Source organism: Nomascus leucogenys, chromosome 22a (genome assembly GCF_006542625.1).
Source record: "Nomascus leucogenys isolate Asia chromosome 22a, Asia_NLE_v1, whole genome shotgun sequence".
Classification (NCBI taxonomy): Eukaryota; Metazoa; Chordata; class Mammalia; order Primates; family Hylobatidae; genus Nomascus; species Nomascus leucogenys.
Window position 1 is genome coordinate 55612736 of NC_044402.1, and position 13520 is coordinate 55626255.

Sequence of the window (13520 nt, forward strand, 5' to 3'; positions counted from 1 at the left end):
ACAGGCACCTACTGTATGCCTGGCACTGTTCGATGCTCATGAGATGCTAAGCTATTAATCATACTGTAAGTACTATAATGAGGGTAAGTACAAGGAATATCTAATAAATGTTTATTGAGGCTGGGTGCGGTGGCTCACGCCTGTAATCCTAACACTTTGGGAGGCTGAGGTGGCCTTGAGATCAGGAGTTCAAAACCAGCCTGGCCAACATGGTGAAACCCCATCTCTACTAAACATACAAAAAAATTAGCTGGGTGTGGTGGCAGGCACCTGTAATCCCAGCTACTTGGGAGGTTGAAGCAGGAGAATCACTTGAACCCAGGAGGCAGAGGTTGCAGTGAGCCAAGATCGTGCCACTGTACTCCAGCCTGGGCAACAGAGCGAAGCTCAAAAACAAAATGTGTATTGAGTGGATAAGGTGTCAAAGATAGCTGTCCATTCTCCCCTTTTCCTCAGTAAACAAGGCTTGATTTTTATTTTTTATTTTATTTATTTTTATAGAGACAGGGTCTCTCTATGTTGCCCAGGGTGGTCTCGAACTCCTGGCCTCAAGCAATCCTTGTACCTCGGCCTCCTAAAGTGCTGGAATTACAAGCATGAGCCACTGCACCTGGCCAAGGCCTGGTTTTTAGCTGGGCACATGGCTACCTAGAATTAAGACTATCCCAGCCTCCCTTGCAGCCAGATGTGACTATATGACCAAGCAAAAGTGTCATGTGCCAAGATTTCTAGGAATCTTTCTTAAAAGTAAGCTGGCATGTACTACCATTAACTCCATTCTTATTTATCCTCACTCCATCTTGCTGGGTGGAATGCAGCTGTGATAGCTGGCATTCTGGCTGCCATCTTAGACCGTGAGGACAAGATAGTAGAGTAGGGTAGCGAGCTAGAAGGGGCCCAGGTCTCTCAAGATTATGTAAAACCTCCATACCAGCTGCAGACTGCTTGCCTCAGGACTTTTATGAGAGAAATGGACTTTTCACTTTTGTTAAGTGGGAATTCTTATTGGTGTGGCCTCACTCAAGGCCCAAGGGAGCACTTCACAGGGGTCTCCTGAATGGATGGGCCCAGCTAAGCTGTACCAGCTATGGACAGGGTCTCTACCCATTTAAGCCTGGAGTAGGGAAACAAATGTTGCCTCTGGAAGCTGGAAAATGTCCACCAAGAGGGAGCAAGGGAGGTCTCCCCCATCTGCTCAGCTGGGCTCACACAGGCCCAGCCTCCACAGGCTGCTTGGGGTGGACATCAGTGGTGTGCCCAAGGTGGGTTGGGTGCCCATCTAAGGCAATGCTGGTGGGCTTCAAGGGAGGAAAGGCCAACTTTCCCAATGAGGGAACTCTGGGTGACACACATCCTCTTGACACCCTGATCCACCGGGCATGGTGTCTTGGCACCAGCTTGGGATTTGATCAAGTACATGTCCTGATTCTGTCATTTTCCAGCTTTGTGACTTTAGGCAAGTGTCTGAAATCTGCTGAACAGTCACCTCCCAAATCCAGAGAACCCTGAGAGTTACTGTGAGGAGGGAGAAAATGCTGGTCAAAGTGTTCCATGAACCTGGTTGCCCTATTCCAGGGCCTTGCTGAACACCAACCCAACCACATGTTTGACAAATGCCATCTTACTCCTCACAGCAACACTTACAGGTAGATGTTGCTATGCCCATTTTTCTTTTCTTTTTTTTTTAAAGACAGTGTCTCGCTCTGTCACCCAGGCTGGAGTGCAGTGGCGCAGTTTCAGCTCACGGCCACCTCTGCCTCCCAGGTTCAAGTGATTCTCTTGCCTCAACCTCTCGAGTAGCTGGGATTACAGGCACGCACCACCACGCCCGGCTAATTTTTGTATTTTTAGTAGAGACGGGGTTTTGCCATGTTGACCAGGCTGGTCTTGAGCTCCTGACCTCAAGCTATCCACCTGCCTCGGCCTCCAAAAGCGTGAGCCACTGGGCCAGGCATATGCCCATTTTTCAAGTGAAGAAATTCAGGCCGTACATTTAAAATGTCATGCCCAAGGTCATAGCTGGGAAGCAGATTCAAACTCAAATCCCTAATTTCCATGACTGCCCCATGCCCAGTAAAACCCTGTTGCTACTCTCATGTCCTCTCAGGGCCAAGTCCCGGGTCCCTGGAACAGGTCACTGGGTCCACTAGACTCCCTGCCTCCAGCTGTCTGGGTCCATCAGACTCCCTGCCTCCAGCTCTCTGGGCTGGACTCCTCTCTAATCCTCCTCTGGCCAGCTCTCATCAGGTTAAATGTGCCCCCTCCTGTTTGCCCTCCATCCAGACCCCACTCATCTGTTGTGGGCGATGCCTGCTCCATGTCCACCCCTTCCAGATCTGGGGTCCAGTACACAACCCCAGTTGGCCCAGTGTGACTCTGTCCTGGAACTTTTCTCCAACCTACTGAGATAACAAATTATCTCTTGCCACTAGAGTTTCCAAGCCTTGACGTGTTAAGTCAGGAGCTGCTACCCCCAGGGAGAATAGGGACAGCCCAGAAGAGGAGGAGCCAGCGGGAGCCAGACACCCTCCTGACATCGCTGTGGGAACACCTGGATGAAGCAGGCATTCCCTTTTTCTGTCGTTCAAATGGACTTGAGTCCCTCCTATTTTGGTGGAGGGAACCCCCATCCTTCGGAGGCCTATTTCAAGAGCCCTTTCCTCTAGAAAGCCTTTCCCTGTCCCCTCCAGTCCTTGTAGACCTCACATGTCCCAAGTCTTGGTTCTCTAGTTCTTTCCCCAGTATTTCTTATTTCTTTCTTCCCAAGATTTTGACTCCTTGAAGGCAGGGATTCTAGAGCAGCTGGCAGCATCAGCCCCAACACACCAATTTCTGGAGCAGTTGGCCTGAGCTTCCTCCCCACACTGGTCCTCTCTGGCCACTGGCCCACCAGAGGCAAGTGTGGAGAGCACCGGGTGGAACTCAGGGCCCACGTCTCGGTTTCTGTGCGGCGCTGCCACTGACGAGCGGCGGGATCATGAGCGAGTCTCAAGCACTCTGGGCCTCCCTCGCCTCCTCTGTGAATGGAGATAATAACACTTGCCCTGCTGACCTTGTGGGTGGAGCACTGTGATGAGCGAATGTCAAGTGGCAGCAGAAGTGGACACGCTTTGGAAAGGGCAGTCTGTCTGAGTCAGTCTGTTGGTCGGATTCCTGCCTTCCTAGCTTTCTTTCTGCCTCCATCTGCCTGCGCTCCCATCCTCGCTGCGTCCTGCTCTCTGATGAGCTAGACTGGGGATGGTGGCAGAGACAAGGTTGGGATGTATGCCAGCCACAGGGACATGCAGCTGCCAGTTAGTTCCTGACCGACACAAGGCCCCACCCCCAGACCCAGGCTCTAGCTGCGAAAAGGCTGGACAGCTTGGGGGAGGGTGCCCCCTGCTGAGGGGCGAAGAGCCTGAGGCTGGTCACCTAGACAGGGCCATAGGGGACAGGATGGGCAGGAAACTTGGTTGGTGGCATCCCAGAAACCACCCAGCTGTCTCGTGGTACAAAGACCTTGGGACCAGAGAGGCTAGGGACCAGGCCCAAGGACACACAGCAGGGCTGGGATCTGAATCCAGACCCTGAGCTGTGCTCCCACATGGCATGCATTATCTCATTCAATCCTAGCGAGTCCACCACCAGAGGGGATCATTGCCTGTCTCACTCACAGATAGGGAAAAGAGGCTCACTGACATTCCCAGTCAAGCCTGGATAATGGCAGAGGAAGGATTCAGGCTGGATCTGTTGGAATCCTCTTTCCAGGACACCGTGTTGCAGCTGGATGGTGAACAAGGGGCTGGAAAATAGCCCAGGGGGTGGCGGCTGTGTTCTCAGGGCCATACTATGAGGCACTGCCAGCAACTGCAGCATGCCAGGGCCTCCCTTGGGCACACTTTGGCCACGACATGTTGCTCTGCCCAGACCAGCACCTTACTCTGTGCCGCCAGGCCCTAAACAGGCACTGAGGCCAGGGTGGCCAGGCACAGTGGCTGGGCACAGCCTGCTCTTGAGGATAGTTCAAGGCCTGGTGGCTGCAATTGCTCAGGGTCTTCTTGCCTCAGAGGGCAGTGATGACTCCCAAGGGTAGCCATCTGCAGGCTTACTAGTTTCATGAACACCTATTAGATGCTGTCACAGTGAGTGACCCCCTCCATTCTAGGGAAAAATGACAGGTGGGAGAGCTTCAGGCCTCGTTCCATCAGTGCCATCTCCTACCCCTCTACAAACTGACTCCTCAGAGAACGACCCCAGGCTCCTGATGGGGGCTGAGCAAATGGACCATTTCTTCCTGTAGCCAAGGGCTAGCTGTACCCACCCCCACTGCCGATTCATACCTGGGAGGCCATCTGAAGAGGCCGCATCCCATCCCAGGACCCCAGCCCTTGGGGTCCTCAGAGTTCCCGTGTGGACCCAGCCAGACAGGGCTCGTGCCAGAGTTAGGCACCAAGCCTGAGAACCCTGCAGCCCTAGCTTGGGGGACAGACAGGACACACAGATGGCATCCTCTTTACCACCTCCACCCCCTGATGGGGAGCAGGGTGGCCTGTGCCTGCCTGCATGAATCTATTCCCTCCTCAGGGATGTCCTGGAGGGCTACTGGGGGCCAGGCATGGGTCATTGCATACAGCAGAGCCTCATTGGGCTTACATTCTTGAGAAGGACGGACAACAGCAAAGGTGTAAATGAATAAATTGCATAGTACACTGGTGGGTCATGCATGCATGACAGGAAGGGCCTAGGATGCCTGGAGCGGTGGATGGGATGTGGGAGCAGCGCTGAATACGGTGGTCAGGGCAGATCCCTTTGGGGAGGTGGGATTTGAGCAAGGCACAAAGGAGGCGAGGGTGTGAGCTCTGCAGGTCTCTGTGTGCATTCCGGGTGGCGGGAGGTGAAGTGAGGAGGCACTGTGGAGTTAGATTGTGGGGGCCTTGAAGCCCTGGCCGCTCATTTCCCGGGTCCCCTGGCCAGGCATCTCACCTGTCCCGTGCTCACTGGGAGCCAAGTGCCATGCTGGTTGCTTCAGAACAGTTAGCTCATTTAATTATCTTAATGGCCCTTTGAGGTAGCACCCTATCGTTAGCATCCCTATTTTAACCTCAGGGAGGAAACTGAGGCACGGGAGTGGGGGAGGAGCTTAGTACTTTGCACAATGAGGGGAGGAGCCAGGATCTGGTGCAAAGCCCCACTCTTAGCCACCACTGCTTATGGTCTGGTGTGTCTGCTGCCCCTCCCTGACCCGCCCCGCCACAGAGCACCAGGTGCACCCCCCCAGCCCAGCAGGCCCGTCGTGGGGGGTGGAGGGGCCCCACATCACTGCTCACACCCTAGAGCTGACCGCTGCCTTTCCCCCATTAATGCAGAGCCAGCCGGGCCTTACAAAACCGCAGGCCCAGATAAGAGCACAATCGGAACCTGTTTTGCTCACAGGCCCGCTCAGGAGCTGGGCCCTCCGGGTGGTGGGAAGTTGGGGGGGAGGCTGCTGGCAGCACTCTGGCCCTGTTATCAGTAGCCTTCTCCCCCCGCCCATTAGCCCCTTTGAAATTTACCCACCTTATCAGAGGTGCGAGCTTTCCAGCTTTCGGAGGGAGGGCTGTTATGCCTTTGTGTCCAGCCGCTGCCTTCCGCCTCTGCCCAGAGAAGACTACATCTGAGGGTAGGGAGGGTAGTGGGGTGGAAGGGGTGGGGACTTGTAGGGGTGAAGGGGCCTGGCCCTCCAACTCCTAAGGGGGCCCCTACAGTCACACACATGGACCTCGGCAGCCCCATCACTGCCAGGTGGGCACTTCCCGGGCACTCCTTCCCTCCTTGCCCTGAACAGTGCACACTTACCCTAAGCCTGCAGCACCCCCAACTCTCATCCTTCTCTTAGCCAAGCGGTGAGCACAGCTTCCTCCCCCTCCTCATGCCCCTGTCCAGCTTGCTCAGAAACTCAGGCCTGAGCCTAGCACCCCCCGTGCCCCCCCACCCCTGTCACACCTTCAGCAAATGTTTATTGAGCACCTACTATACTCCAGGCATGGGGGGCACGGCAGCGAACAGGACAGATCAATCTCGCTGTCCCATGGAGCTGACGTGCTAGTGCTGGAAATGGCGTAAATAAACACAAATAAGTGGATATAGAGTGTCAGGAGGTGGGAACTGCTGTGGTGGGGCCAGAATGAAGCAGGAAAAGAGCATGGAAAGCGTCGAGGGCAATTTTAAGTGCGTTGGGTGGAGCGTGGGGGTGGCATTTGTTTTGTTTTGTTTTTTGAGACAGAGTCTTGCTCTGTTGCCCAGGCTGGAGTACAGTGGCGCCATCTCAATCTCAGTTCACCGCAGCCTCCGCCTCCTGGGTTCAAGCAATTCTCCTGCCTCAGGCTCCCGAGTAGCTGGGATTACAGGGGCCCGCCACCACGCCCAGCTAAGCCACCACGCCCAGCTAATTTTTTTTTTTTTTTTGTATTTTTAGTAGAGATGGGGTTTTACCATGTTGGCCAGCCTGGTCTCGAACTACTGACCTCAAGTGATCCACCTGCCTCCCAGAGTGCTGGAATTACAGGCGTGAGCCACCGCGCTGGCCTTCAGGTGACATTTGATTCAAGACCCGAAGGAGTCTAGCCCCGTCCCACTGTGGAGTTAGAATCACAAACACAGCAGGGAAGAGCCAGGAGATGGAGATCCACCAGTCTAACATGCTTCCTTTTTTCTGTCTTTACTGCGGCTCAGAGAGTGCAGTGAGCTGCCCAAGGCCACCCAGCATGATGGCAGCAGAGCCAAGCAGGAGTTAGAGCCCAGGATTTCGGTGGCCCAAACAGGACTCTTCCCCCTATTCCTGCTGCCCCCAGGCTGGGGCAGTGCCAGGGCCCTGGGCAAGACAGTTCTGGCTGTCTCAGGATGAGGGGTGAGGGAACTGAGCATGGGGGTGCAAATGTCCACAGCCATTTGACTGCCTTTTACAGCCTAGTGGGGTGGGCAGAACTTGTTTGGAGCTGAGAGTTGGGGCTCAGGTGCTGGTGCAGGGACTGCATGGATGGCGTTGTGACCTGGGAGGCCTGGCTTCAGCACCCCAGCCCCCTCAGAGTCTCAGCAGCCCCTGCCCGGTGTTGCTTGCTCTGTGCCCCTCACTTCTAGTCCACCAGTGGCCTGACCTTGAGGGCTTGTTCTTCCAGGAGCAGCTCCTTTCCATGGCCCCTTCCTCCCGTCTCCCACCCTCTCACTCCCAACATGAACCTGCCCTCCTGTGAAGGGACAAGTGGCCTGGAGGGGAGAAGGGAGCAGCCTTGGGCATGGTGGAGGGTGGTGTCATGAGCCAGGATGGATGGGCACTCCCCAGGGGCCTGGCTCCTGCTGGATGAGCTTTAAGGAGACAGATGAGAAGTGGGTGCTAAAGGGAGCTCGCTACTGGGCTGCTGTGTGTGCTGTCACCTCTGGGCCCTGGGGAGGTGGCAGTGTTCAGAGGCCCTTAGGACAGTGTTCCCATTGAGATGGAGAAGCCTAAGGCAGTTAGGCTGCTGGAGAAAGAGCACTGAGTCTGGAGACTGAGTTCAAATCCCAGTTCTGCTGCATTCTTGCTGAGTGTCCTCGGGCAAGTCACTTCCCCTCTCAGCCTTAGTCTCCTTTCATGGTGAAAGAGGATCAAGGATCCCTTCTTCAAAGGGATACTGTAAGGAGGGAATGAAGAGAAGCACAGCGCCTGGCACACAACCGGGACTCTGTCAACAGCAGGCTGTCTCCCCTCCGGGACCTCCGTCTCACCCTCACCTGATTACAGCCAGAGTTTAGGGCCATACGGACTGGCACTCAGCAGGTGACAAGCACTTCAGAGGCTTTTTTCAGGACCTCAGGTTCACACTGGATCAACCATAACCCTTGGTTTATGACACACACTCCCCAGGATCCACGCGTGGCCACCTTTTAATTTTTAATAATATAATGAATACTGGGAGCCCACTGGCAACCCAAGATGACGATTATTACCAGTAATGTCACATGTATCAACTCACTTATTTTTCTTCTCAGTCTTATAGGTTTGTGTCTACACTGTCCCCATTTTACAGAAGAGGAAATTGAGGCATAATTGAGAGTTCGGGGCATCCTCTCTGGGGGATGATGCTGAGGTGCACTGGGTACACTCTTCCCACCAACTCCTGCTGCTCTGGGCTCCAGGCAAACAGAACCCTGAGGGATGACATCATCATATGACCTCCACTGCGTCCTGCCATGTTCTGTAGCCCCTTCAAATCCCAGCCAGCCCCTCTTCCCGTGCAGGGCCCCACCTTCCACAACGCTGACCCCTAGGGTGAGGGGGCGTCACGGAGGAGCCTGCCTGGCCCTGTGCTCCCTGCCTGCTTGGGCCTCCCCTGGCTCCTCTTAGCCCCGCAGTGACCTCCCAACGCTGCTCAGTGACACAAGAGCTTGGTGCTCCTAACACTCTCATGTCTTCCTTCTAGGTGGTGCCCAAGAATAAATGAAAGTAATAAATGAGGGGCCAAGTGTGGCAACTCACGCCTGTAATCCCAGCACTTTGGGAGGCTGAAGCAGGGGGATAGCTTGAGGCTAAGAGTTTGATACCTGCTTGGGGAACATTGTCAGACTCACATCTCTACATAAAATTAAAAAATAAATTAGCTGAATGTGGTGGCCTGGGTCCCCGCTACTCTGGAGGCTGAGGTGGGAGAATCATTTGCGTCCAGGAGGTTGAAGCTGTAGTGAGCTATGATCACTACAGAGCAAGACCCTATCTCAAAAAAGAAAGAAAGAAAAAGAAAGGAAGAAAAGAGGAGGAAAGGAAAGAAAGAAGGGAGGGAGGGAAAGAAACAAAACAAATCAAATTAATGAACAAATGAGCCAGGAGCGGTGGCTCACACCTGTAATCCCAGCACTTTGGGAGGCTGAGGCAAACAGATCACATGAGGCCAGGAGTTTGAGACCAGCCTGGCCAACATGGTGAAACCCCGTCTCTACTAAAAATACAAAAATTAGGCAGGCGTGGTGGTGCATGTCTGTAATCCCAGCTACTCAGGAGGCTGAGGCATGAAAACTGCTTGAACACAGGAGGCGGAGGTTGCAGTGCCAAGATCACGCCACTGCACTCCAGCCTGGGTGACAGAGTGAGATCCTGTCTTAAGAAATAAATAAATAAATAAATAAATAAATAAATAAAGATGGTGGAAGGGGGAAAGGGACATTAAAGGAAAAAAATCACTGCATGGCTCTGAGCACTGTAGTGGGCAAGGAAGGAAGGTGGGACTCAGTGTTGAAAGACGCCCCTCTGCCAGCTGCCACACTCAGGGAGCATCTGTGCCCCTTTGGTTGTGTTGGTCTGACCCACTGATCCTACTGCCCTTGCCCTGTCCCTGGCCTGAGACCTGCCCTCCCCCACGGCGACTTCCCAGACAGAGTGACAGCCAGAGTTCCCAGGAACCATCCTAAGCCGATACAGCTAAAGCTGCCCCACAGGGCCTGGGCTGGGCAGGACACTCCTGCCAGACAGCAGCACCACCACTACAGGGAAGTGCTCGGTGCTGTCGCCTGCTGCTGGGAATGGGGTAGGGTTGGAGTCCACATGCAATGCCAGGGAAAGCAACCTCTTCCCCACACATGCGAGTCTTGACCTATATGGGTGGGTGCTGGTCACTTCAGAATCTGCTTAAAAGCTATGGAACCTCAGAACACACATACACACACACACACACGCAATCCCAGGGGCTCACAGACTGCCCCCTGCCCAGCCAAAGCACCTCCACAAACCCCAGATTCAGAGTCCCCATCCTGGACTGTGGGTAACGTGTGGGCAGAACTGTTGGACTCACCTCCAGCTCACGGCACAACAACGGCATGCAGTAGGTGTTTACTATGTGCCTATTTCAACAAATCGACACGTACCGACTTGTTGGATGAAGGAAAGGACAATGGGGAGGACCATGCGCTGGATCAAGCCAGTCAGGGGAAGGGAATGGAGGGTGAGGTGGGGGCTGCCCCTCTGCTAACCATCTCCCATGGCACCCCCTGCCCTGTGAGCAAGCACGAGGAGTCTGTGGGGCAGGAAGGCCTTGTGATCCTGCCCCAGTTGCCCATTTTGCTTCACTTTACAACCATGTGTGTTGGTTCAGCCCTAGAGCCTGCCAGCAGCTCTCGTCAAACGTTTACTTATTCTAACATTTACTGAGATGTTCTAGGCACTGGGGATACAACCGTCAACAAAACAGGCTCTGCCATCGTAGGGCTGACAGTGGCTCTTGCTTCCAGACTTTTCTTTTTTCTTTTTTTTTTTTTTGAGACGGAGTCTTGCTCTTGTCGCCCAGGCTGGAGTGCAGTGGTGCAATCTCAGCTCACTGTAACCTCCGCCTCCCAGGTTTAAGCCATTCTCCTGCCTCAGCCTCCCAAGTAGCTGGGATTACAGGCACACGCCACCAATCCTGGCTAACTATTGTATTTTTTTTTAGTAGAGATGGGATTTCACCATGTTGGCCAGGCTGGTCTCAAACTCCTGACCTCAAGTGATCCACCCGCCTTGGCCTCCCAAAGTTCTGGAATTACAGGCGTGAGTCACTGCGCCCAGCCATATCCAGCATTATGAAACAGTCCTCCCTGTCTGATGGTCTCCTGGTCTGGGAGCCCATAGGGACAGGGTTCTTTCTCACGTGCCTGGCATCCTTGGACCCCAGTGCAGTGCCTGGCAGATAGCTGTGCGTGGACTGAAGGAATGAACAGGATGGATGGACTTTGCTGGGGTCGGGGGTACCAATGGTGAGGCAGGAGGTGAGTCAGGGCTGGGGCTGAGATGGGTCTGAAAATGTCCCTGAGGAGGGCAGAGGGTGTGGGGCTAGGTTCCCACGTAAGATCTGATTACCTTGGGCAACAATGGCCACAGGCTTGTGGGAAGGAGGAGGATCGGGGAGGGGTGACGGGGAATAGGATTTGCTTCCTGGTGCGGGGTTTCTAACCGCTTCCACCTCACCCTGGGGTTCCAGTCAGGGGCACCACTCCCCTGAAGTGACTCAGGCCTTGTGGAGTAGGAGGGGCAGAGGGGAGGAGAGGGATGCAGACCACCCAAGTCAGGCCCTGGGGCTGGGGGACACTGAGCTCTTACCTCCCTGGGTGGTGACTCCTATCACCAGCTCCACAGGAGGGGCTGAAACATGGCCTGCCCTGTGCTCAGACCCCAAGACAGGCTCAGAGAGAGTAAGGGGTCTGCCTGAAGTCACACAGCAGGGTCAGAGCTTGACTCATAGACTCTTTTCATTCCCAGGCAGCACCTGCCCAGCTCTACGGGGCCAGGGAGGGGGAGACGGCTTCTCTGCAGGTCCCCCCTCCTAAGGGAGGGGCAAGCCAGGCCTGCCTGTGAGGGCACCACCCCACTTGCAGATGAGCAGGGGCTTGGCCCAGCTGTGAGGACAGAGGGTACTGGTGGAAGCAGGAACAGGACAGAAGGCCGGTAGGAGGAAATCCATCATCTCTCCTCTCCCAACCCTACTGCCCCAACCGTACGACCGACACCCACTACCCAGCTCCTTCACCACTAGGGAAGCCTCCCTCCTTCAGCTGCCAGCCTTAGGGAGGGGAAAGGAGACAGGGAGGACAGAGACTGCGGGGGAACCCTGTCCTCAGGCATGTGGGAACTGTAAAAATAGGAGGGGGTGTGTGCACCCACTGTGACTCCCCTCCCCAGAACTACGGACCTCAGAGTCCCGAGAAGCCTCGGGCTGAACCTGTCTAATGATTCATTTTACAGGGATGTGGTGGAGGCCCAGAGAGGAGAGAAGCTTGCTCAAGGTCACACAGCCCTGTGTCTGTTGAGCCTGTGGAGTGTTTTCTTTGTACAAGGCACTCTTCCATGTGCTTCACACATACTAACTCCAGAATCCTCCCCACAACCCTATGAGGCAGGTGCACTACTATGATCCCTATTCTACAGCTGGGGACACTTTGAGGCACAGAGAGGCTAAGGAGGTTGCCTGAGGTAACACAGCTTGTGAGTGGGGCAGAGCTATATGGGAGCCCAGGCAGCCTGGCTCCAGAGCCTCGTGCACAACCCCATGCTTTGTTGCCTCTAGCTGGAGTCACCAAGTAGAAGTCTTGGTCTCGCCTTGGCTTCTGCCTGCTGAGTGCCTTCAGTTTGGTCTTTCATGATCTCTGTGTCTTTATTAACGTAATAATAATAATAATATTACTATTTGAATTTATCGAACCCTTTCTGTGGTGCAGTCACTGTGGACTCATGCTTTTCTACATATTACTTCTCATAATAACCCTATAGGGTAGGTATCATACTCCCATCTGCAGATGAGGAAACAGGCCCACAGAGGTTCATTAACTTGCTCAGGGACACACAGCTAATAAGAAACAGCCAGAACTCGAGGCCAGCCAGGCCATGACTCTGTCTTGCCCATACAGGGGCCAACTTGAATGAGGGGTCCCAGGGTCAGTCGGTCCCAGGAAGGTTGTTCTGTCCAGCCCTTTTCTCCACTTTTGGAGATCTCTTGCCATCTGTGCCCTTCACTTGACCCAGCAGCCCTGCGTGACCTCAGAAGCTGCCCCCACCACCCTCCGCCGGCTGGTGACCCTTAAACTCTTCTGCCCTCTTGACACGGCTTTTGCGTCATGTCAGAGAATCCAGGATCCTCGTGCCCAGTCTGGGACGCAGTTGGCAGCAGCTGCAGGAAGCAGGACCCGCCCAGCATCTCGGGTGTCACTCACGAACCTCCCAGGTGTCGCTACCGGCAGGTGAGGAAACCTCACACACCACCCCACCCTCCTCCTTCACCCCCTCGCTCCCTCACTCACATAGTCATTCGTTATTTCCTTTTTATTTATTTATTTTTGAGCTCGGGTCTCACTCAGCCACCCAGGGTGGAGTTCAGGGGTGCGATCATAGCTCACTGCAGCCTCCAACTCAAGCGATCTAACAATCCTCCCACCTCAGTCTCCCAAGTAATCAGGACCATGGGTACACACACACCTAGTTAAAAAAAATTTTTTTTTTGGTTTGGTGGAGTTGGGGTCGTGCTACATTGCCCTGCACCAGCCTCCCACGTAGCTGGGACTGCAGGTGTGAGCCACTGTGACCTTGGGAGCTCACAGTCTGACTAGGGAGCTGAGAACAGCACCTGGCACCCGGCAAGTGTCAGGGAAACAGGGACAGGGATAGACAGGAAGAACTCCAGGAGCAGGAAGAGGGGCCATGGTGGGGGTCTGAGAGGCTGGGAGGCTGGGAGCCGGGCTGTAAAGACTGGGCCAAGCCTTGGAGAGGTGTGAGGAAGGGGAAGGAAACAAGCATGTGCTGAGCATTCTGTGGAGCGTTTCTCACCTGTGAGGCACATACATGAATGAGGCGGGGCGGACAGACAACTTCTGTGACCTCAGGAGAGCCCCTTCATCTCCCCAGGCTCAGTTTCCTCAGGCACGGAGACAACAACAGTGCTGACCTCTTAGGTTGAAGATCAACCTTTGCACGAACACGTGGACAGCAGAGAACACATAGTGAGTGCTGTGAGGGCTGGGGAGGCCTTGTGTAGCCTGCCGAGTTCTCACAATCATTTTTTTTTTGAGACGGA